General features: G+C 43.7%; 2 long non-coding RNA genes across 2 annotated transcripts; one reads left to right on the forward strand and one right to left on the reverse strand.

Moving 5' to 3' along the window:
* Positions 1-58: 58 nt before the first annotated feature.
* On the reverse strand, positions 59-14,339 carry LOC145721550 (uncharacterized). The gene is made up of 3 exons (XR_014145286.1): positions 14,095-14,339; positions 4,902-5,055; positions 59-1,938 (listed from the first exon to the last, which is right to left on the reverse strand). It is a non-coding gene; the product is annotated as an uncharacterized LOC145721550 (long non-coding RNA).
* A 163-nt stretch (positions 14,340-14,502) lies between these two features.
* On the forward strand, positions 14,503-23,472 carry LOC115936754 (uncharacterized). The gene is made up of 2 exons (XR_004072155.2): positions 14,503-14,658; positions 19,877-23,472. It is a non-coding gene; the product is annotated as an uncharacterized LOC115936754 (long non-coding RNA).
* Positions 23,473-25,062: the final 1,590 nt, after the last annotated feature.

The raw sequence follows: 25,062 nt of genomic DNA on the forward strand, positions 1-25,062 counted from the left end.
CTGCTTCTTCCATCTACACCCCCTGCATCCCCCCCCCACCCCCCTCCGTCCACACACACGCCAGCACTTCTGTTCCCTTCCTCCCTGGGAGGTTTCATTAGGAACAAATTGTTGTCTGGTTTGCCTTGGGAAGGGGGCGAGGGATGACGATGCCAGACAGTTTCTTGCCTACTCACACCCTGTTACACATGGATTAGCACTTACCTCACCACATTACAGTGATTTATTTCCCCCGCCTGGACCTTCCTCTGAACTGTGAGTCTTTGGAAATCAAGTACTATCTCGTTGAACTTGCTCTCCGAAAAGCCAAGAGTGGGCTTTCTGATTGTGATGATGGCGTTTTCTAACCTCTCTGAGCCTCAATTTTCCCTGCCTATAAAATGGGAGCAGCAATAATACAATCTCGTGGTAGTGTGGTTGGGATGAACCAAAGTAATGCATGTTGATCCCTTTAAACAGTGCCTGACACGTACTAATGACTCAATTGATATTAGCTGCTATGATTACTTTTTTTCTCATTGTTGTTACTTGCAGTGGTTGTTTGGTTGCCTACCTAATAGTCATTCCCAGCTCTTTTCTCCCACTACAGAAATTGAAAATGTAAAGTACTCATCTCCCAGCCTTGCGTACCAGCTGGCCATGAACATGTGACCCAATCTTGAGCAACAGGACTAGAGCGGGAGTGTGCCAGTGGTTTCTGGGAAAGAGTTTCCCCTCTGATAAAGACAGGAAAATGGAAAGAGATGTTGGACATTTGACATGGAGAGAGGCAATGCTTGGAGCTGTGGCAGCCATCTTGTGACATGAGGGCAGAGCTCATTGGAAAAGTCAGCGTGTGGAAGATGTCCAAGTGGAAAGATGGAAGAGTCAGGGGCCTTTATGACATTGTTGAGTTGCTGCCCCAACCCTGGAACCTCCTACCTTAGAACACTTTGGCAAATTAGATCTGAAATGTCCTTACTATGAAAGCCACGTTTAGTTGGTATGAGCAGCTGAAACTATTCATTGCATACATTATTACAGACATTTATGCTCTGTGACTATTGAAAGAAAGTGGCAACGCCAGGGTGGAAATCCTGGGCTTCTGGAGGCTCAGGTAAGTGGGTTTTTGATGAGCACCTTCTATTCTCCAGCCCCCACTCGCACCCAGGCTCCCATTAGCACGAGAGCTGGCTGCCAACTGAAGTTATAGATGGGTAATGCTTCTTGGCCCCGTAATATGTGTTGGCCTCATGGGTTGTTCTGCAGTGTGTTCGTAGGAAAGCCAGTAAACACACAGCAAATAAAAATACCAAAGAGAGGGGGAGAAGAATCACTCATAAGTGAATAATCCAAATTCCTCTGGCTTTGTTTTTGCTCAGTCTTATCACACAGTCTTGCTCGTTTAATCTGGGGCATCCCGTAATCTCAATTGGAACATCAGGTCCGTCAGCTGTCGGCAAAGAAACACTTCCCTGCTAACCTTTTCCAGTGGTCTTTCTAACATAGTTGTGATACGTTATTCATTCTGTTGTATCGAAGACTGTCTCTCTGTTGCTGAGAAAAGGAGGGGCAGGGGTTATGCTTCTCTTGTTTCTGGTTAATTCTGTGGCTAGAAAAAATTTCGTGGGAAAGACAAATGCACAACCTATTTTTACCACAACAACTACCGGTCCCATGGTGGTGCAGGATGTTGCAAGGATAACTGGTGTGCACCTTGTTCAAGCTCACATGATACTTCTCGTTTTGGGTAGTCCTATGGTGGGTCAAAAACAAGCTAAAAAGAGGGGGGTGGTGGAAGAGACACTGGAAGGTCATGGCTGGTCTTTTAAGGATATGTAGCCAAGAAATATTGTTTCTCTGCTTTCTCAAGCTCCCGTGTTCTCACATGTGCTCACATTTCTGTGCATAGGGGGCAAAATCTTTTCCCTTCTTCATTTCTCGGTTCTTCGGCCGGGCCTAATAATTAAATTGACATAAGACAGATGAACAGGAGAAAGGCAACCCTAATTTCATATGCATAGGGGCTTATACAAATCTAAGACTCCAAGAAGTGACCAAAGCAGGCAGCTTTTTATACTTTTTAGACAAAGACATGATACATTTGTGAAGAAATAATGACACAAAGCACTTTGGGCTCGGAGGTAAGCAAATTAATGAGGAGGTAACGAGGGTTGTTTCTATAGCTTTCTCGGCCCTGAGTTCCCCATCTCTGGCGATAAGGAAGCCTCTCCCTTCTAGGTGCAGGGAGGGAGCTCTCCCCATGGGGGGACGGGGGAGGGACAGGGGGACAGGGGAGGGTCCGAGTGTCCTTCTGGCACTGGCTATTTCTTAAATACGTTGAATTCAAAATCATCAGTATGCCAAAGTGGCATATTTTGGGGTGGCCTGCCCTGAACCCCATCACAAGTATATGACTATATTTCCTCTGCACTCTACCCGCACTGTCTATGTTCAGTGATGAAGTTTCATGAAACACAAAGCCCCTCTTTTTCAGGCTTTCTTTTGGTCCTCCTCCACCTCTGCATCCACTCATTGCTCTCCCAGGGTTCAATTCCATTCCTCTAATTCTCTAAACACCTTCCCCTCTTCCTTCTCATCCTCCTTTAGATGGAAGCATTCGCCACACCCTCATCTTGTTCCTCTACTGTTCTCTTCTTGTTTGGCTCATTTCTAACTGTGCTTTCCCTTCATCAGATACGTGCCCATTATCAAAGCTTCAGCAATGCAGAAGTATACAATGTTAATGAACATTTTCCCTGGACCTCCCCCCTCCCCTCTGCCCATCCCTCTTCCCAGAAGGAGCCTCTGTGAGTATATGGATGTATATTCTTTTGGACCTTGCAGAAGAAGAGACATAATTTCATAGCATGGTTTTGACTACAGTAGTCCTCCCCTTATCCAAGGCAGGGTCTGTTCTAAGACACCCAGTGGACACCTGAAACTCCAGGTAGTATGGAACCTTATATATACCACGTTTTTTTCCCAATACATACATACCTGTGATAAATTTTAATTTATAAATTAGGCACAGTAAAAGGTTAATAGCATAACTACTAATAAAATAGAACAACTGTAACAATGTACTGTAATAAAAGTTATATGAATGTGGTCTCTCTCTCTCAAAATATCTCATTATCATATACTTATTATCCTATCCTTCTTCTTGTGAAGATGTGAGATGATAAAATCTCTACATGATGAGACCAAGTGAGGGGAATGACTTCGCACTATGACGCAGCACGAGGTGACTATCGACTTCCGATGATACCCGGAAGATTGTCTGCTTCTGGACCGAGTCTGACTGAGAGTAACCAAAACTGCAGATAAGGGGTCACCACTCTCCAGCTTTAGGCTGATAACCCCCAATCTCTCCATCTGACCTTGTCCATCCTCCCATTTGCCCCAAGCAACCTCTCAGATCCCTCAAACTCCAAATGCTTAAGAACTAAGTCATCTTTTCCAACCTCACTTCTTCTCTGTGTTCTCAGCCTGGGTTAATGGCCTCACCATCCAATTAAGCAAGCTGGAAACCACGTCCTCATCTTTGACTTCCCTCTTTCTGTCTGTCTCTATCTCTGTCTTTCTCCTTCCCCTTCTCTCTCATGAAAGATAAGACTGAGCTGCCATAATCGGTCCACTCCACTTGTGTATCCATGTTCACATCCGGCCTGTTTTCCTCTTCCTGTTGCCTCCACCCTGGTCCAGGCCCTAACTCCCTCTTGCATGACCTAAAGCGACATCCTTCCCTGCTTTGCGTTGCTGGTGGCTACCTCTGTATATTGCATCCCGCCCCCACCCCAGTACCATTGTACTCCTTCTTCCCTCCCACTTCACTCAGCCTGCAATGGCCTGCACCTAGAGAGTGTATTGTGAGCAATCCCATTTTCCCGGAACAGATTCTCGCTTTCCCAGACTGGTGTGCAGCAAGGGGTGGCAATGTGATCCCATCCTGGCCAATAAGAAAAAAGGGGCAAATCTGGAAAGAGGCGCATGAAGAGAAAGACCTCTGTGCCCCTCCCCAGCTGCCATCATTTTCACTTAGGTTTTAGAAGTTCAAGCTCTCTGGGCTGGCATAAACTCTTTAGACTCCACGATCCAGCCCCCAACTTCTCTTTCCTCCAACGCTACCCACATCCCACTGCGTACCTCATGCTGGAGCTTGGGGGTGGGACGCCTAAGCACAGGGACATCCTCCTTGGCAGCTGATCTCCAGAGATGGCCCCAAGGCCGCCCTGTCTCCCAGCAGTCACGATCTTGTGCAGCCCCCTCCCCTGAATCTATGCTGGTCCCATGAAATATCTTAACTCCTAGATCCTAGCAGAGGATCTGATGCTCTGTCAGCTTGCACCAAGACAAACCAGCAGGTTCCACCTTTGTGCCCTCAGTTGCCCTAAGAAGCAATCCACCTGTGCCGAGACCATCATGCTATGAGGCAGTGTCAGCTAACCACAGGGGAGGTCATGTGGGGGAGAGCTGAGAATCTCAACCAACACAGAAGACCACAGCCCCAAGTTCGTGATGGAGGTTCAACCATTCCAACCAGTCCCTACCCACTTGTGTCCACGTGGAGCAAAGACAAGCCAGGTCAGTTGTGGTGAACAAGTAACTGAAAATCACTGTTTCTGATCACATTCAACTCCTTTTCTCTTTCTTGCAGATGACTGCCACTCTTCTGCATCCATACTTTGCTTATATTGCCCTCGGCCTGGGTTCTCATTCCTCCTCATCAAACATACCCCCTCCTTCAAGGCTCATCTTGAATGCCACCTTTCCTATTAAACTATTACATCAAGCCTGCATAGTTGGGTAGGTTGGCCCGCCTGCATTCACCTCCCTTTCTGTCCTAACAGCTCACCAATTTTGTTTGGATGCACGATCCCCCCTTTTTGTTGGAACCGTCAATCAACTTGTCCACTTACCTCTGTCCTGGGTGGAACATAAAGCCCAACTGGACCAATCAGCTGCTCCCTTCCTCCATGGCAAAATCCTGAGATGGGAGACAGAAAGATCTGCAAATGGGTGATGGCCCGATTGCATCTCCTGCTGGCTGGGCCTCCCAAGATGCTCAGATCCCTGTTCAGTGCAAGAGGTGATGCTTCAGCTTTTCCTGGGAGTATGAATCTCCCTGTACCAGAGAGAATGAGCTCACCAGTAATTCCATTTGCCTCCTTAAGTTTCCCAGCTCCCTGCAGTGAGGGCAGACCATGTGACTAGTTCTGACTGATGACAATAGATAGAAATGACACATGTCACTTTCAAGCTGAGGCAGTAAAAAGCCCCTGTGCCAAACTCCAGGCTCTAGAGACCCCTGCCTGGTCCCTGAAGCTTCATGTTTAAGTGATGTGGCTGCAAGGTTGGGGAGCCTCTGTTTGTCTGAGTCCCCGGGTGAGTGCAAAGCAGAGCCTCTGCTGACCCACACAGGATGTGTGGCGTGCCCTGGAAGTAACACGTGGGGGATGTTTGTTACAGCACCATGACCTTGACTACCCCGAATAATAAACATATGCCCAATATCCTTCCAATAAACCTTTTTTTTTTTTTTTTGCTTAAGTTATCCAGAGTCAGTTTCTGGCACCTAAAATAGCTTAACTGGTAAAATCAGAGACCACTTAGCAGTTTCTTCATTTCTTCATTTCTTCAAGAAATCAACCTGACTATAGGGCCTAAGACTCATCTTTGCATCTACTGCACTGCTGTATACCTTCTAAGGCTCTTGATCATTCATTAGGAGGAAGGCAAAAAATTAAATGAAAATGAAAAATTTGGTGAGTCAACTAGGTGCTTTCTTTTTAACGTAGGTTTCCAAAACCATTTACAGGTGAGGTTTTTTGGGGGTTTTAGTTTTCTTTCTTTCTTTTTTTTTTTTTTCCATGCAAAAAAAGGTGCTTTTATTAAAGCCCGGGGACAGGACCCATGGGCAGAAAAAGCCGCACTGGGATTGTGAGGAGTAAGTGATTATAGACATTTTAGCTAGTGGGGATACAAATGAGTTTTAATTAAGAGATTGGAAAATATGATGACACTTCTATTTTATGATGATAGTGCTATATATATATATCACAATATCTCTATTTATTGTATATAGCATACTACATATCATTATATCATATGTCATATAAATCTCTATCATTTTTATATATCTCTATATATCAGAGTTCATACATATTTCTCATATTACCACTGGTTGTCATAACATCAAGAAAACTTTATTAAATGCCAAATAATAAAAATACTTTTAAACATCACAACAACAATAATATTCACTGAGCTCTTACTTCATGACAGACCCTTGATTGATATAGGGTTGTTAGTTTTGTGTCCCTATCTCACCTACCCCCAATCCTGATGCGTAACATCATATTGTAGACAAGGGGAGAAGCAGCAATCTGGAACTACTTGTTGTTCCTAAAGGAATTCATAATTTTCAAATCAGAAAAAAAAAAAAAAGCAGGGAGCTTGTGTGGCTCAGTGGGTTAAGCGTCTGACTCATGATCTCAGCTCATGTCTTGATCTCGGTGTGGTGGGTTTGAGCCCTGCGTTGAACTCCACGCTGGGCATGGGAGCCTACTTAAAAAAATTTATAAAATTAAAAAATTAAAAATGTCCCGGGGAGCTGCTGAACCCATGGAGAACCACGGAGAAGAGGGTATTCTCTACTTTTGTCCATTTTAAAAGAAATGCACGTGCAGCAAAAACAATTTACAACCTGCTCCCAATGAGAGAATCACAGAGAGAGAGAGAGAAAAAATGTTTTCGTTGGAGTAAGCTTTAAGAGCATGGGAAGTGGGAGAGGTGAATAAATAAGTGTGTTCGAAATCAGTGTTTCTCAAACTTTCACATGCATGTCATTCACCTGCAGATCTTGTTGAAATGCAGATTCTGCTCCAGTAGGTTGGGGCGGCGCCTCAGACTCATCTTACTAGAGGTCTCTCAAACTCCTGGGGGATGCGATGCTTCTAGTTCACCGACCACACTTGGAGGAGCAAGTGTGGGATGCCCCTGTGTGATGTGAACAGGTCACTGAAGTTTCTAGAGCTCTTAAAAGGTCTATGTGGGACGACAAGAGATTTGGGGTTTTGATCAGCTTGCCGTGAATTCAACCTTTGATTCACTTTCTTTGTCAGTCCGTTAGGAGATCACTATGACCTTGCATCCTGTCTGGAAACCTCCCCTGGCAGCTTCTCTATCTCTTTAGAAAATCGCTGAGAACAAAACAGGGTCCCAAGAAGGAAAAACAAATTCTACATACTAAAACTTGTGCACTTTACTGATATTTATCTTTATTTATTTATTTATGGCCACTTTTTTAACAACACTGGGCATTTGTTTGCTTAGGCTAAGGGGCATTATAAGAAGAGAGTAGGGCTGCTGGTGGCTTGACAAAGGGAAGGAGGTGGAAAAGCATGAGCTTTTTTTTTTTTTTTTAAGATTTCATTTATTTATTTGAGAGAGAAAGAGAGAGAGCAGGGGGAGGAGCAGAGAGAGAAGGACAAGCAGACTCCCCGCTGAGCAGGGAGCCCAATGTGGGGCTCAATCCCAGGACCTTGAAATCATGACCTGAGCCAAAGACACGCCTAACCAACTGAGCCACCCAGGTGCCCAAGCATGAGCTTTTCATTTTTACAACTAACAACCCGCATTAGTCGGAGTACTTTGTGTAAAGGCATAAAAGCATAGTAATTTTCCTCAAAGATGTCCCTGTACTCATCACAAAAAGTCATTGTTTGCTCACAGTGGCAGATAAGTGTGTATTTTAGAACTATTGGTACAGAAAATAGAAAAAGGTTTTAAAATGCTCATGCTCGAAGGGATCATCTAGTTATATGGAACATTCACTCACATAAAACAATCTCAGACGCTGGGTATATATGACTTTAACGATCTCCTAACTGTACATAGTATAATTTTATTATACCAAAAATCTTTATGATCACAGACTCCATTTAGGATTATGAAATAAAAAAATGCTTTTGGAGAAATTTGAAAAATATAAGAAAGCGACAAGAAAAAATTTACCTATAATCCCCCCAATGAGGGATAGTCACTGATAATATTTTCGTACATGTATTCTTCTAGTTTTCTCCCTCTCTTAAAATACTCTGTATTATGGCTTTTTTTCCTGATCTCAGCTATGTTTTGAAAACATGATTTTTAGGCTACATAATATTCTGCAGCATTTTTATTTATTCTGATCATTCCTCTCTTTAGCTCCTCTGAGACATTCAAGTTGTTGCCATTTTTCCCTGGTAAAATTAAGGCTCTGATGCACTTTTTTTTTGTCCATTAATCTTTGTGTGTATTTCTAGTTATTTCCTCAGATGGATTCCCAGAAGTGGAATTACAAGGTCAAAGAACATGATATGTGTTCACTCTGGATGAGCACAGCCAAATTGCCCTTTAGAAAGATTAAACAGTCTACACCGCCTCTGGCAGTGGGCATATTTCTCAATCCGTGTCTGGGTCTTCCTGGACTTTAAGCAGGAATCGTTTTTAAAATTGACCTTTGGGGCCCCCAAGATGAAGGATGAGTGGAGGGGAGTCACTTTCCCTTTCTGCCCCGCTGGCTCATACTCATCACCTCCATGGGATCCAACCTAAAATGTAATGAATCCAAAAGGTATGTGAGTATATAGATGAGAAAGAGGACCATCGTGGAAAAGTGGAAAGGGTGTGACCTGGGCTCTGGTGAAACCTGATCTCGCCTCTCCCCCTTTCCATTGATGGCCGGGTACTTCTAGAAAAACCAAAAATATGTTCTTCATTCCTTTTCATATGTTCACTCTTCCTATTAGAAATTGTTTTTAAATACAGAACAGTGAAAGTGAACAGTGACAGCCATCCACTTTCCCAGCGCTCAGCATTAGCCACTGTTAGCATTTAGTCATATTTGCCTGTATTGGAAAATTAGACAAACATTGTGTTAATATATAATTTTGTTATTTTGTTTTAAAATTCGAACATTGCAGGTAAGCCTCAAGACTTCTTTATCCCCATCCCACCCCCTTTTCCCTTTCCTAGAGGTCTCCTAGTGTCAGTTTTGTGATAGTGTTTCCAATCCTTAATAAGAAGATACTTTTATATGCATAGATTCATCTACTGGAAATATACAATATTGCCGTTTTGCATTTCGCCAATTTTACACACAGAGTAACCGGAAGATGAATCATCTTTGCCTCTTGTTTTTTTTCCCCACTTCACTCTATGCTTTTAAGACTCATCCATAGAGATACCTGTGAGTGAATTCATCCCTCTTAATGCTACATGATCATCCATCCCTCATGAACGTTTTGCTTTTTCATTTCCTTGTTAATGGATAGTTAGGATGTTCTCATTGTTTCTTCTGTTGGCAACACTGTTGAGCAAACCTCTTAAGAGCACAAGGGAGATTTTCTCCAGTTAAAGTCCTAGAAGTGGAGTTGCCAGATGAGCTTTTTCAATTTCCATGACACCAAATTGCTCTCCAGAGCAGCTGTAATATTTACAACTCCACCAGATATGCATGGCGACGCACTGTCTTTTTTATGGGGGAAAATTGGCATCTTTTTGTTGTTTGTATTTCCAACTAATAGTAAGGTTGGGCATCTTTCCACACTTTTTTTTAGCCATTCGAATTTCCTCTTCTGGAATAGACAGTCTATTTTTTAAAAAAAATTGGAGTATTGTTGACACACAATGTTACATTAGTTTCAGGTGTAGAACATTGTGATTTGACATCTCTGTATGTTACCTTGTGCTCACAAGTGTGGCTACCATTGGTCACTATGCAGCGTTCTTTATATTCTCTATGCTGTGCCTTTTATTCCCGTGACTTATTCATTCCATAACTGGAAGCCTGTGTCTCCCACTTCCCTTCACATATTTTGCCTGTCCCCTTTTCCTCTGGCAACCATCAGTTTGTTCTCTATATTTATAGGTCTGATTCTGCTTTTCGTTTTGTTCATTTATTCATTTGTTTTGTTTTTTTAGACTCCACATATGAGTGAGATCATACGGTATTTGTCTTTCTCAGTCAGACTTATTTCACTTAGCATAATAGTCTCTAGGTCTACCCACGTTGTTGCAAATGGCAAGAGCTCATCTTTTTTTATGGCTGCATAATATTCATATTCATATATACATATACATTATGGCTTCTTTATCCATTTGTCTATTGATAAATGTTTAGATTGCTTCCATATCTTGGCTATTGCAAATAATATTGCAATAAACATAGGGATGCATATATCTTTTTGAATTAGTGCTTTTGTTTTCTTTGGGTAAATACCCAGTAATGGAATTATTGGATCATATGCTATTTCTATTTTTAATTTTTTTGAGGAATCTCCACACTGTTTTCCATAGTGGTTGCACCAGTTTGCATTCCCACCAACAGCGCACAAGGGTTCCTTTTTCTCCACATCCTCGCCAACACTTGTTATTTCTTGTCTTTTTAATTTTAGCCATACTGACAGGTGTAAGGTGATACCCAGTGGTTTTGATTTGCATCTCCCTGATTAGTATCCAAAATATATGACGAACTTATACAATTCAACACCAAACAAGACAAATAATCCAAAATCCAATTAAAAAGGGGCAGAGGACCTGAATAGACATTTTTCTAAAGAAGACTTCCAGATGGCCAACAGATACACGAAAAGATGCTCAACATCACTCATCATAAAGAGACTGTCTTTTGAGATACTAAGAGACTCAATTTTTGCATCCATGATTATAATATACATGGACCTGACATTTTCTTTAATTCTGCTGTTCTTGTTTTGGTATCAAGATTAGACTAGCCTCACAGAATGTTTGGATAGATTTCTCCATCTTGTCCATATTCTGGTGCAGTTTGCATAATATAGTTTGTTTGTTTGTTTGTTTGTTTTTTGCATTTGTGTGTATGTGTATCACTCTAGTAAAACTATCTCAGCCTGGGCATTTTACGAGTTGGAACAGATCCATTGCCTTTTCAAGTTCAATGATGATTATTGGTCTACTTCTCTTCTAGGGCAAAGTTTTGTAATTTGTATTTTTGTCAAAGATTGCCTCTTTTATCTAGATTTTCAAATGTGTTGGCATAAAGTTGTTAATAGTATACTCATGCTTTCTAAATTTTTACACTCTCTTTAGCCATTTATAATATTGCTTCGATAACTCTTACAAGAAGCTTGTCTGTTGTATTAGTCTTTAATAGAACACCAGTTTCTGGTTTCCACAATCAATTTAATTTTCTTTTTTGTTTTACTCACATCTGCCTTTTGCTTTATTATTTCCTTCTTTCTGTTTTCTCTGGGTTATTTAGTTATTTATCTACCTCTTACATTGAACACTTAAATTTTTTTCTTGTTTTGTATTAAGTACACTTAAGGCTATAAATCCCCCTCTAATTATTGTTTTTAGTTGGATCCCACATGTTTCATTATATTTGGGTTTTTTTTGGTCATTCATTTCTAAATATTTTGTAATTTCCATATTGGTTTTCTTTTTAACATGTATGTATTTTTCAGTTTCCAAATGTATGTTCTTTTTCTCTTAAAAATGTTATAAAATCTTTCAACATACACTCAGGTATAAAAACTAATATAAATGAACTCCTGGCTTAAGAAATAAAATTCAAATGTATGCTTATCATGTTTAATTTTTTCATAAGTAATAGTAGTACGTGATAAAAAATAGATCATCCTGTCTTCAGGACCCTCTCCTCAGAAGCATTTTCAGTTACTAGTTTAAGGTCTAGAAGTGGTTTGGGTTTCTTTCTGGTTGTGTTTTTGTTGATTCTTCATTTTACTTCACCGTGGTTCGTGAATGTGGTCTACAGATTCTTTGGAATTTATTGAGACTTCCTTTGTGGCCAGTACACAGTCAATTTCTGTAAATGTTCCAAGTATGTTTGAAAAGAACAGGTGTGTTGATTTTCTTTTTCTAAAACACAAACCTGATCTCATCACTTCCTCCCCAATAGCTTCTATGGTCTTCAGGTAAAAAGACTGACCTCCTTAGCCTATGATTTGGCCCCCAAGCTTCCTCTCTAGGCAGGTGGCTGAGAATTTATGTCCACGGAGCTTCTGTACCTTTCACGGTCAACTTTCAGAAGAATATTTGAACTGGCAGCAGAGTTGTCCTGTAGCAAACCGCTCAATGTCTGGCACACTGAAGGTCCTCATAAATACTCACTGAGCCAACTAGAGAGTGGGCTGTCTTCTGAGGGTGGAGGCATGCCGAGGCAAGACAGTCACCTGGTAATCCACCTCACTGGGACCTCTGGTTGCTGTCCCCCTCCATGCTAACTTCTCAGCACTCTCCCTTCCTCCTATGTCTACCTGCCCATACTGCAGTGGATGACTTCAAAGACCCTCCCACCAACACTCTCCAGTTGCTTTGACTTCTAGGGTCAGCTGCATTTGTTTAGCTAAGACCCACCCCAGTATGAGTCCACACAGAGCTTCTGCTCTGAGGCCCCTGGTATGGGGATGGGAGATTGCCCGGGGATCAGGAGTGACTATCCTCTCTGCACATTTATGGTTTCAACCTTAGCTGGAACCTCACTTTTGCATTCCCTTTGGCATCTGTTCCAAACCTTTGATTCTCCTCAAATCCCCAAGCATCTCCCAGCTCCTTTGCTTAGCAGAAGCAGAGTTTGCTACTTTATGGAGAAAGCAGAAAACATCAGAGGTGAACCTTTATCCATCCATTTCTACCTCTTTTCCTCCTGTTTCAGAAATGTCTTTCTTCCTTTCTAGGGTAAGAGTAATCCTGTCTCTGTATGCCCTTGACCCCGTTCTCTCCTGTCTTTATTGATTATTCCCTCTGCTCCTGTCTTCATGTCTCCCCTTCCCAAAACACCCTTCCTAGAAGTAGTCAGCATCCCCTCTCCATTCCCTCAGCTTCCATGCATTCACTTCTCTTTGAGGCAGATGTAGCTTCCTCCTCTCTATGGGCTCTTAATGGCCATCACATTCTAAATCAGTGAGCGTTTTTCTTGACCTCTCCAGAGCACTGACAATTCAGACCACAGCCTACCACCCAATAGTCTCTCCCACCTCTTTGCCTCTGGTACCACTTGGTCTTGAATCTCTCTTTCTACCTCCTTTCTTGGCCGTTTGATCATGAAATGTCAGTGTTCCCAGTGTTTTCCATTCATGGGCCCCTGTTTTTATTTCTCTACACCCCCGGAAAGCACACATGTCATCACAAAGCAGCATAGTCTCTACCAAGCTTTAAACAGGGGCTGCCATAGGGGAATGCTGGCCTATTATGGCCAGACTGCCCCATATTTCAAGAGCTGCAGATACCCTAGGGTTTTATGTGAAATGCCTCAGCTTTAAATATTGATAATGAATTCAAAATTTTACAAAACTATGCAGGACAAACAAAACATAGATGGTCTCCTTAGAGCTGTTCTTCTCTTTGACTGCCCCCAAGGCATTTTATAAAGTACTTTATTAGTAAAGATAACTCACACTTATTGAGGCCTTACTATGTGCCAGATACTCTAAGAGCTTTGCATGTATTAGCTCATTTGATCTCACAGCAATCCTATCAACAATGTGCTAGTATTATCCCTGCCTTATGGATGAGCAAACTGAGGTGGAGAGCTTCAGTATTTTGTCCTGGGTCTCAGACATACTGAGTTTAAGAACCAGCATTCAAATCCAGACGGTCCAGCTCCCAAGCTCAAGCTCTTAACTACCACACACTACTGCATTTTTCACTCAGCCTACCTGGAAACTGATGTCTAGAGAGGTTGAGAAGTTGTCCAAGATCACAGGAATGTAACTGGGCAAGTAGGGATTTGAAGCTATCATCACAGAGATATAGATACTTGCACTTTCTGCTGTACTAGAATTAGCTACCTGTTTCCCTGCTAGACTGCATCCCCAGCTCCCAGATCAGGCACTGGGATGCAAGCGTTTGTCAAATGATGTCCTCCAACAGTCCATTCACTTCTATTAATAACTTCATTTGCTTCTCCTAACAATCCCTAGGTAAGACAGTAGCTGACATTTAATCAGCACTTCCAAGTGTGCGTTTTTTCTTTTAAACCTCATGACCACACTATTCCATGAGGACTATTATCATTCCCATATAACAGAAGAGGAAACTGAGGCTCAGCGCAGCTCAATGACTCACCCAAGATCTGACAACTAGTAAGTGGCAGAGCCAGGATTCTCCTCGAGCTATATGACAACAAGAGCCCTCATCGCTGACCCCGAGGCCACAGTGTTGGTTGTACAGATGGGGAAACTGAGGCCCGGGACAGGGCACTGGCTTGTGTCCGCGGAGCCGCGGCTACTGGGGGGGAGGGTCCCGCTGCATGCCTGCCCTTCCACCCCTTTGGTCGCGGGGTGCCACTGCGGTGGACGACGACAAGCCGCAGCCCCGCCCCGTAAGGTACGCAAAGCGGCAGGAGAAGTGCGTAACTCCCCACCTACCCCACGGGCTCCGGCAACTGAGGGGGGACCGGAGGGCAGGAAGTGCGTCACCCGGAGGGAGGGACTAGTGGGCGACATCCACCAATGGGAGCGCCGAGCTCGCGTTCGCCCCGCCCCGAAGGAGGAGCCACGCCCGCCTTTCTGCCTTGGCCGCCGGCAGTGGGGGCTGCGCCTGGGTACCGCGGTGGGTAATCTGGGCGCCGGGCCGCGAGGCTGCCGGGAATGGAAGAGGGCCGTGCAGAGAGGCGACGGAGGACGGAAGGTGGGGGTCAGGCCCCGGGGTCGGCCCCTGTCTGTGCCGGAGTGTGGCGCTGGGGGCCGGGGGCTTGGGGCTCCTCATTTCCTGATGAGGAAACAGGCCCAGAGAGGGGCAGGAAGGCCAGTAGGCTGGAACCTAGTGCCCCCGACACACAGACGTTGTTAAACCGTAGTAATAGGTGCAAAAGTCGGTTTGATCCTAATATTAGGTGACAAAAGCAAAATACAGAATTCTCCCTGAACCGAATACGGAAAATAAGGCCTTCGCGGACCTCCTCTCGGTTACTCGCCGCGCTCTGTGCTTGTCTCTCTGTCTTGTTGCAGGAATCCTTAACTTTATACAAGTCCACAGCCTCGTATTTTAAAGCCCCGAGGCGAGGCATGCTCAGAATCCCCAATTTTTCGGATTTTCGAAAGGAATATGATGCATACATTCGATGTTATGTCATACCTTCATTGGGGTCTGGGGCAGCTTCTTGTAATCAAATACATGAATGTTTTCACAGCTAAATATGTGCATATTTACACCAAAGGAGCTAAAGAACGGCCAGAAATAGCCTCATCTTAGGTCAGATCAGGTTTTCAAGCTTAAAAGATTGGGTTTTAAGACCTTTTTTAGATTTGAGAATTGTAGGTAAGGGATCCCTGCAGGCAAGGGATCGTGATTGAATTGTTGCCTCCTGTATCTCGCTTACCTGGGCAGGGGTTGCTACAGTTCCTGAACTCTGCATTTGTTTTGCCACCCCAGTGTCCATCACTAATTCTGTGCATCACCTTGTGCCTTCAGTCTCTGTTTCCTCATCTGTAAAATGGGGTCAGTAATGCTTCTGTCCTCAGGCGAGGATGGATTGAGACCACAGGAAAGCACTCAACTTACGCCTCGCACATGGCTCAAATGGTGACGGTTGAGATCTGCTTATTGCACAGACATTTCCATTTTTTAATTATTTGGGTAGGCAGTTAACCATGGTTAACCTCTGCTACCCAGTCCCTCTTCAGACAACTGCCTTCTGTGTATAAACAGGCCTATCGGTATCTATTTTCTTCTCCTTTCCCCCAAATTATGGCCTTCTATGCTGTTCTATAGTTGGTCCTTCTTACTAACATTTATTTTGGCTGTTACGTAACATATTTACATTATTTCCTCTTTTTCTAATCAAGGTAGGTACCATTTCTATAAAAATGTTTGCAATGTAAGTTTGAAGGATAAAAATAAAGCACCCATATACTCACCATTAAGTTAAGAAATAGAACATTATCATATCCTGAAAGCCCCCGCTAAATCCTTTCTTCCCCTCACCAAAGATGACCACTGCCCTGAGTATTGTGTTCCTCGTTCCCTTATTTTTCTTTGTGGTTTTTACTGTGTATCTGTAACGACTGCCATGTATGATTTCGCTTGGTTTTGAATTTTATATAGGATCCTCATATATATATTTATGTGCCTTTATTTTTGCATAAAATTACATATATGAGATGCATCCATGGTGATGTGAGTAGCTCTACATCACCTTCATTGCTTCCTTGCTCTTTTAAATTCCACGGTTTGATTATAAATGCTTTACTCAGGCATTCCTCAACTGATTGTCATGGATACTTGCCAGATTTTTGCTACCACGTGGTGCGTTTATAAACATATTTTCTGGGACAGATGTAGAAAAGTTTCTCTAAATTGTATACTGAATAGTGGATTTCTGGGGATACCCAAATTTGCCGGTAATAGCGAACTGTCTCAGGTGGTTCCTAAAAGTTTACACTCCACCAGCAGTGGATGAGTTTTAGCCTAGGCCATTCTTCAGAACTTTTGCCTATCTGGTGATGAATAAGACATTGGTCACTGTGGTTTGAATACTCATTTGCCTGATGACATCAAGACTGAGCAGCTTTTAATATATTAATCATTTGTGCATTCTCTTTGAAAATTTCTGTTGCTTATTTTTCTTTCGCAGTTGTCTTCCCCTTACTGATTTGTAGGACTTCGTCACATATTCTGAGTATGAATCTTCTGTGGCTTCAGTGTATTTCAGATGCTTTCCAGTTTGTAGCTTGTCTCCTCTGTCTCTCTCTCCCACTCTCAAGTATTTTGGGTGAACAGAGGTTCTTCATTTTAACAAAGTCGAATTTATTGGTATATTCCTTTATGGTTTGTACTTTTTGTATCTATTATTGTTATTATTATTATCGTATCGTTTAAAGAAATCCTTCCCTGCCTTTGGCTCATAAAGAATGTTCTGTATTGTCGCCCAAAGTTTTATAGTGTTTTCTTTCTTACAACCTTACTCCTCCAAAAGATTTCTGTGCATAGTGTGAGGTGAAGGTTGAGTTCTCTGTTTTTTTCACATAAGGGTAATCCGTTGTTCTGGCACCTTTTATTGAAAAGCTTGCTTTGATCCGGTGTTCTGTTTCTCCAACATGTCATGTGTCCATATCTGTGTGCGTTTCTGTGTCTGGGTTCTCTGTTTTGTCCTGCTGGTCTTATTTGGTCCATGTGTATAATATTTTCATACATTATTCATTACTGTGCTTTAAAATAAGTCGCTACCTGGTAGGATGAGTCCTCCTGTCTTTATCTTTTCCCAGAATGGGTGGCTTTGCTGTTTTGCCTTTATGTGTTCCATGTAAATTTTTGAATCATCTTGTCAAATCACGTGCAGACACACACAGCCTGTTGGGATTTTGATCGGAATCACTTGGGTTCAGGTTGCACTGGATCAATGTGGATTTGAAAGTGATTGCTTTCAATATTCCTTCCTTAAGTATTATGTTTTTGTAGATAACATTTAGTAGATAAAGGAAGTTTCCTTTAACTCCCAAGTATTTAGTATGGGTGACTGTTGAATTTAATCAATCATAGTTTCTGAATCTATTAAGATGATTGTAGGCTTTTTCTTCTGTATTCTGTTAATGTGGTGACTCACACTGACTTTATTGAGATATTATTGACATATGACATTCAATTGATTTTCACATCTTAAACCATTGAGGGGATAAACCCAATTGGTCACCATGTAGAATCCTTTCTGTGTTGCTAAGTTTTAATTAATGTTTTGCTCCAGACCATTGCAGCTGTGTTTCTGAAAGATACTAACCTTTTTATTTTCCTTTGTTTTGAAGCCTCGGTTAGGCTTTAATGCCCAACTTATGTTGGCCTTATCAGATGATTTGGGGAGGGTTTGCTCTTTTGCAGGCCCTGGGGTAGTTTTGTGACATTTGAAATCACTTGCTTCTAGAATGTTTGGTAGGGCTTCTTGATAAATCCATCCAGATCTGAAGTTTTCTTTGTGGGGAGATGGACTTCCCACAGAATGTCTTCAATGGTTATAAAACTTGTTGGTTTTCAGATAATTCTGTAGTTGGTTTTGAATGGATTTCCTATAACTTTGCATATATTTACAACTTTAGATTATTGTTAGGTTGTTTTTGTCTTTTTTTTTAAAATATGTTTGAATCCTCAGTTAGTTCCCCTTTTTCATTCCACACTTGATCTTAGCCAAAAGGCTGAGAAGCGATCCCCTTTTTCATTCCAGATAGTGTTTATTTGTCAGTCTTCTCTCTTGGAAAATCTTGTCAGAGGTTGGTCGCTTTTATTATGTTTTTTCAAAGAATAATTTTGGTTTTGTTGATCTCAAGTGTATATTAATTTCATTGTTTTTCTGCTCTTTATTATTCACTTCCTTTAACTTTTTTTGGATTTAATTTGCCGTTGGATTTAATGTTGCTGATTCTAGTGATAGGAAATAAACCTTGGCAGGACATAGTGACTGGCTGGATCTGAGGGCGATAGGGAGGAGGATCAGAGTTGGACGCTCGGGCCTGTGGTGTTTGTGTGACTGCGTGGACTGCCTCCCCCACTGCCCCCCCCCCAAACCGGAAGATTCGTGAAGAAGACCCAGGTAAAGAAAAAGGTTGAGGATGGGGGAAGCCTCAGGAGATGAGCCCAACTTAGGACCTGTTGAGGTTGAGTTATCGCTGAGCTGTTCTTGAGGATACCTAGCAGGCAGTCTGAGAAACTGGTCCTGAGCTCCTGCATCTTTCCACCCCTGAGGTCCAGTTGATGTGCTGTTTAAAAAAAACTGAGCAGCAACTAACCTTTTTGTGTCTCTCCTACATGCCAGCTCCTTGGCAAACCTCTGGTAGTCATATCTCATTTAAATGGCATCTTCTGTCTTAAAGATAGTTTTTTGTTATCCCCATTTTATAGCTGAAAAGACTGAGGTCGAGGGAAATGAAGCTCCTTAGCTGAAATGTTTTTGTGCTGTATTTGCCTAAGGGAACAGCAAATTTCTTGTCAGATCATGGCGTTGCCTGAAGTGAATGTTAAACCCTCAGAATTCCAGGCCCCTCGGCGGTCCGAACCTCCAGGAACGGGGCCCAGGAATCTGTATTTTTCATGCGCAGGTTCGATGATTCTCAAGATCAAGTGGGTCTGGCAAACACTCTTCTCAACACCACCTGCCGATTTCTAAAGCCACGCTCTTTGTCTCCGCACCGTGCCACCTCTCCGTGGCGAGAGCAGGCTGTTTGATCGGGACTTGTGTAATGCTTTCATCAGCTCTGATCTCTGTGGTTTGTGGAAAGATAACGTTTTAGTAGAGAGCAAGAGATTGAAAAAGCACCCCACAGTGACAGTTGTTTCATTAGTGGTTTGGGAAATGAGAAGGAAACTAGTACTGGGTAAGCGCTTACTAGCAGTTCTTTAGGCGGTGAATGCTTTTCTAGGTTGAGCGTGAGAAAATGGGGCCTCAGCTGACTTTATCCAAGGCCACAGATCCGCTAAGTGGCTGAACCAAGTTTCAGACCCAGAATTGTCTAGGAGTAAATAGAGCTAACGCTTACGTAGTGTTCAGCCTGTTACCCGGCTTTTATTGTGTATTAACTCACTGAATGGAGTAATTCCATGGAGGCCGTTGCTATCATTAGTCTCATAGATAGAGACTGAAGCACACGGAGGTTTGGTTGCCCCATTTCACCCACTTAGGTGGTAGAGCAGGCCGGGTCCAGGCACTCTGGCTGGCTCCAGAACCCACGCTTCTCCCCACCTGCTGGTACTCGTTCGCTTGCCCCAGACCCGTGTCCTTTTCATTTAGAGACATTCAGCAGGATGCACTTGAGTTTGAGAACTACAACAAATGTCTACTCGTGAATGTCAGTTAGTACACAACGCAGAACTTGGCTTTCCGGGAGCCCGGAGGTGACTGGGTTTCCTTTGCTTCTTTTCTTAGCTCCTTCACACCCGCAGGGTGGTACTGGAAGGGCAGGTGTCATGACTGACGTCCACCGGCGATTCCTCCAGTTGTTGATGACTCACGGAGTGCTGGAGGAGTGGGACGTTCAGCGCCTGCAGAAGCACTGCTATCGGGTCCATGACCGTGAGTATTGTCTCCCGGGCCCCAGGATGCCCCGGAACCATGTGTTCGGGGACTAGAGACACGGGTATAAAACCATGGAGCTGGCCAAGCAGTACACCTCACCGGGTCTCTCACACAGTCTCGCGCCAGCCCCTGTTTCTCATCTCATCTTTGACTTTTATTTATACTTTTTATTTTTTTACGTAAATCTGACATTTAGCCCAGCGATAGGAATTTGGACTTTGAAGCCATCTAGTTGGGGCTCACACCAAGGCTCCAGCATCTTCTCCAGCCCGAGTTTCTTTATCTGTCTGATGAGGACAGTTCATCGTCCTTGACACCACAGGGGGGTTCAGAGGATTAAGAGACAAGATGCGTACAAAGTGCCTGGCCCCTCGGAAGGTGCTCATTTGGCAGTCGATGGTAAGAGGGTGGCTGAGCACCGTGGGTCAGAGCGTAGCCTGGGACTCGGCCAGACCCAGAGATAGTGCCGCTGTGGGCCTGCCGTGCGCATTTGGAGCATCTTCTCAGTGGTTGCTGAGACAGGAGGTAAGATAAGACACACGAAGCATTCAGAGACTGGGCCCGGCCGAGCTGGCAGTGGGGGAGGCCGCAGTACAAGCAACAGGATCAATGCTGGCAGGGCAGTAAAACTGATATTGGTAGCTCGGGTTGAGCTGAGTGTCAGTATGGGTAGATCCTGTTGAGTGACAAAGAAAGTGGATAAATTATACTTACTGTATGATGTCACTGCGTTAAGCTTTTTGTAAAACTTAACAATGTTTTTTAAAGATTTATTTATTTGAGAGAGAGCGAGCGAGCACATGATGAACCACGGGAGGGGCAGAGGGAGAGGGAGAAGCAGACTCCCCGCGAAGCAGGGAGCCTGACGCGGGGCTCGATCCCAGGACCCTGTGATCATGATCTGAGCCGAAGGCAGACGCTTAACTGACTGAGCCACCCAGGTGCCCCAACTTAACGATTTGTATTGTTCATGAATATAAACATCTGCATGTAAAAAAAATAAGAGTGGACCAGAAGGATATGTAAGACACTTGTGAGGTGCTTGCGAGAAATCAGAGGACACTGTCATCTTTATCGTATTTTGTTCTTTTATTAAAGAAAAGACTTGAAGCGAACAAGGCATTCGCGGTGTAGTCTGATGATCGTCACTTCTGATGAATGGGAATACGGGTGTTTGTTTATATTCTGTGCTTTTGTCTTTCTGTGTTTTCAGTTTTCAAGAGAAGAGGGGAAAGCACATAGGGGTGAGCCAGCCAGGATGAGTGAGGACAGGTGTGCGTGGGGCGCCAGGTTTACAGGTGAAGGCCCGTGAGAAGAGGGGCCGCATGTGGGGGGTGCCGTCTGCCGCATGGCGGAGGCAGAAGCCACATCGGAGAGAGCTGAAGGGTGGGTGGGAGCGGCACGGGCGAGACGGCGGGTGCAGAGACAGATACTCTTCCATGATGTGCAGAAGGGAGACGAGAGGGTGTGTGCTAGGGCGGAGGCAGGTTGGGAGGGACCGGCCCCTTGAGGTATCCCACGTAAAATGCCGGGAGCTTGCTGGGGGGCGCTAAATGAAATGCTTGTGGGAATCCTACAGTAAGGAAACCTCTTGAACCTTGTTTCATCCCGTGTATCCAAACTTCGTTGACCTACCCCTGACATACTTTGGGAAACCCCAGATAGGAACATATGATATGTGGGAACAGATGTATCCTTTTGGTGTGTGGGTTTACAGATCAGGAAGAACTCACCGTATGTACACCAGAGTAATGGGGTTTCTTTTGTGCTTAATTCTGGGGACAGTGCGGACATCTGGAAGGGCTTGAAACAGGAAAGGGATATAATTAGTGCTGTGCTAGAAAACCGTCCTTCTGGTGAAAACATAACTGCTCTACTTGCGTGCACTGGGGTGGGTGGGTCTTTGGTAAGGGCCTCCTTTATGGGAAAGGCGTATTACACCTGCCAAGCTATCTGCCCTTGTTCCTTAAAAAGCACAACAGGGTTTTCAGCCTCCCCCTCGGAATGCTCCAGTGAAGGGCCTAAGAATGTTTTTCTTAGTCTTTCATCTACATGACAGTTCATTCCTCCCCCCCTTCAGTTTCTCATGTAAGTCCTAAATGTGGGCTTTAATGCTAATGGGGAAGTTTCGTAGCTCACTGCAGGGAGCCACATGGTGCCTTAGTACTAAGAATGAAAGTGCTTTTGCCTTTGTTTGACCTTTAAAGTTGTTATGACCTAATTTAGGAAAGTCCTGTAGAATACATCTAGGAATAAATTTATTCTTCACACTTTATGTGCCGTATCTGTGCATTAAGATATCAAGATACAGTTATGGCTAGGGTAATCAGGATAGAGCTGGAGTTTGTTTTCCCCTACCCTTCATTTAAAAAAAAAAAAAAGCCTTAAACATTATTGTTATTTTAGAGACTTTAAAACGAGAAGTGATGGAAAGAAACGATTGCAAATTAAGTAAATACTTACAAGACCCAACATTATTAATCTGTCTTTGGAAGAGATACCCAGGAAAGTCCCCTTTTACCAACTGGAAACGTATTCAGCTTCTAAGATAATTATGAAACAGAGGAGTAATTGAATCTGTGGGTTATTCTGATTGCAATTTCCCATGGCTTTTTGTCCAGCTTATCAAACACACTTCCTATTCTGGGCTCTGATTCCAACTCTTCTTACCATCATGAAACTGGAAGCAAATTCCCCAGTTCTCTGGGCTAGTGAGAGTTGAGGTTTTGTTGTGATGCGTCGGCATAAAGCCATGGGCCTGGGCTCTCTGAGTGGCACTGAGGGCCTGTGGGCTCTCGGAGGGCACCTGAGGTTGTGAGCTGGAGCGTGTGAACGTGCGTGTGGTCATCCGGCACCTCTTGGGGGCGCCATGGGGGCCAGGCCCCTGTGCTGGGGACTGGTGACACTGAGACAAAGCTTTTGCTTCGCCTTGGGTTTCCTGAATCATGCAGCCCCAGAATCCTATGATTCCAGTATAAGCCTCCCCTTGATGGAAGTAGGTACAGGAAGCCAGGGGAGTGATGATTAAGGAGACTTGCATTTGAGGATTTCCACTTTTGACCAAGACTGAGTAACAGGGACCAATCTACCTTACTGTCTGAAACAATTAAAAAGAGATGAAACAGTGGACATTAGTCAGTGAAGGACAGTGACTCCTTGAGGGACATGCAGTGAAAGTTTTTCCCCCCACTGTTGTCTTTTCTAGTACTTCCTCTCCAGTTCCCTGGACGCTCAGTGGATGTCCAGTAATTCAGCTCAGTTCTGACACTGTTTACCTGGAGTTAGTGTCAGATCCCACAGTTAAAGGGGCTCAGCTCCACCAGGCTGCCCCCACTTCAGATGCCAGTCTCAAGTCTGAGCCTCTAGTACTTCCGACTGACCAGCTATACATCACATTTTCTGGCCTGCCCCTCAGGTTCAGTAATTTGCTAGAATGGCTCACAGAACTCAGGAAAACCCTTGACTTACATTGCTGGTCTATTATGAAGGATACAGCTCAGGAACAGCCAAAGGGGAGAGATGCATAGGCGGGGGTGGCACCCTTTCTGGGTGCTCCATCCTCCCAGTACCTTGATGTGTTCATCATCGCAGTGGATCCCCAAATGCCATCATTTGGGGGCTTTTTGGAGCTTTCATTACACATGCATGATTGATTAAATCATTGGCCATGGGTGATTAACTCTGTATGTAGTCCCCCTGTCCTTCCCAGAGCTGGGGATGGGGCTGAAAGTTCCAAGCTTTTAATCAAGGCTTGTTTTTTCTGGCCACCAACCCCCAATCCTGAAGTTCTTTAGGGACCTACCAAGAGTTGCCGCATTAGAACGAGACACTTCTGTCACCCTTGTCACTCAGGAAATTCCAAGGGTTTTAGGAGTTCTGTGCCAGGAACCAGGAATGACAACCAAGTATCTTTTTTTTTTTTTTCCAAATATGTTTTTTATACCACAGGCAAAAACAGAACGAGCACTACAATGGCCTCAGCTCACTGCCCTGAGGGTTTTCAGGCCATGGCGCAGGGGAATCCCAGGCAGAGCTAAAAACAGACTGTCTGAGCTGAGGGGATGGGGGATGAGAGCTCAAGGAGACAGAAGCGTTTGCAGATCAGAGCAGGAGAAGAGGTGCTCGGAGAGGTGGAGTCGGCTGCCTCCCCCTACTCCCTGGCAGGGGTCCAGCGAAGAGCAGATACACAAGGAGCTGCCCGAGGCCAGGCAAAGATGCAGTTGAAAGGATTAAGAGAGATCAGTGCCCGATGTTCACAGGGTGGAGGACAGTACCCAGTGCAGTACGCAGTGGCTTTGCTGGGGAGTTCTACCAAGCGTTGAAGGAAGAAGTGCTGCCATTTCTACCCACTCTCCTCCAGAAAACTGAAAAGAGAGAACACTTCCCAACTCGTTCTTTGGGGCTTGCATTATCCTGATACCAAAACCAGACAAGGACATTGCAAGGAGAGAAATCTAAAGGCTCAGATCCTTCATGAATATAGATGCTAAAATTCTAAACACAATTTTAGCAAATGAAATCCAGCAATATATGGAAAGGATGATATAATATGACCAAAGTGGGGTTTAGACCAAGAATGCAGGGTTGGTTTAATATTTGAAAATCAATCCATGTAGTTTACCATATTAACTAAAAAAGAAAAACCCATATGGTCATCTCAGTAGTGCACAAAAAGCATTTGACAAAATCTGATATCTATCCTGGCATGGTGCAGCAGAAATTTCATACAGGGAAGTAGAGATCCTAAGGATCAAGGGGAGAAGCAGATTTACAGGGCCTTGGGGCTTAGAGCAGGAGAGAGGACTCAACAACTACATCTATTCTCATTAAAATCCCTCAGCAAAGTAACAAAAGAAGGGAGATTCTTTAACCCAATAGAGAGGGTCTGTGTAAAACCTACAGCTAGCATACTTCACTGTGAAGACTGAATACTTTACCCTAATATCAGGAGCAAGACAAGAATGTCCATTCTAATCATTTCTGTTCTAGCCAGTACACTTAGGCAAGAAAAAAAATAAAAGACATTCAGGTTAGAA

This window comes from Leptonychotes weddellii, chromosome 5, assembly GCF_054177405.1.
Source record: "Leptonychotes weddellii isolate Sample4059 chromosome 5, ASM5417740v2, whole genome shotgun sequence".
In the NCBI taxonomy this organism is placed as follows: Eukaryota; Metazoa; Chordata; class Mammalia; order Carnivora; family Phocidae; genus Leptonychotes; species Leptonychotes weddellii.